This window comes from Chaetura pelagica, unplaced genomic scaffold, assembly GCF_000747805.2.
Source record: "Chaetura pelagica isolate M959 unplaced genomic scaffold, ChaPel_1.0 scaffold24, whole genome shotgun sequence".
In the NCBI taxonomy this organism is placed as follows: domain Eukaryota; kingdom Metazoa; phylum Chordata; class Aves; order Apodiformes; family Apodidae; genus Chaetura; species Chaetura pelagica.
Window position 1 is genome coordinate 5,100,554 of NW_009953077.1, and position 590 is coordinate 5,101,143.

Consider the following 590-nt stretch of genomic DNA (forward strand, 5'->3'; position numbering starts at 1 on the left):
GCAAGGGGGGGTCACACTGTCCCCAAGTTAGCCCCCCCACTGGCTGGCCAGCCCTGTCCCAGCCTGGCCATGCTGGCCCTCCTGTGCTGTGGAAGCCACCCTTGTTTAATCACAAGCTGGGGCTGCTGGCAACTTATCTTTTGCTTTAATAGCTGAATAATTTAAAACTGCTGTTTGCCAGCATCTTAATTGCTTTTGTGTCAGGTGCAGGGGCCAGCAGGGATGCAGAGCAGGGCCCAGGAGACACAATCTCTTGATTTCCCAGCTGGTGGCTGTCTCCAGGGAGCAGGGTATTTTGCTGGGCAGGAAGTAAGATGGCAAGCTGCCTGTACCCAGCAGTGGCTGTCCCTGCCCCAGAGCTGGGGGACAGGGATGGTGAGCACACAGGGAAGCCCTGCAGGGTGGCTTGGCTGTCTGGGGACAAGGGACAGCAGGAGCTCTGGAGCAGTGAGGGGGCCAAGGGAAAAGGCCCTGTGGGCTCCTCCATGAGAAAAGCAAAGAGGACACACCACCTCTCCTTCCTTGCCAACATCATGGGTACACTGCCGTCCCCACTGCCCCCAGCCCACCCCTAACTCCCCCCACCCACC

At 59.0% G+C, this 590-nt stretch overlaps 1 protein-coding gene across 1 annotated transcript in view; it reads left to right on the forward strand.

Annotated features, from left to right (window-relative positions):
• The window catches only part of CACNA2D2 (calcium channel, voltage-dependent, alpha 2/delta subunit 2), a gene marked incomplete at its 3' end in the record, with an annotated part of 172,639 nt that overhangs the window by 153,018 nt on the left and 19,031 nt on the right, over positions 1–590 (forward strand). The gene's annotated exons all lie outside the window — the stretch shown is intronic.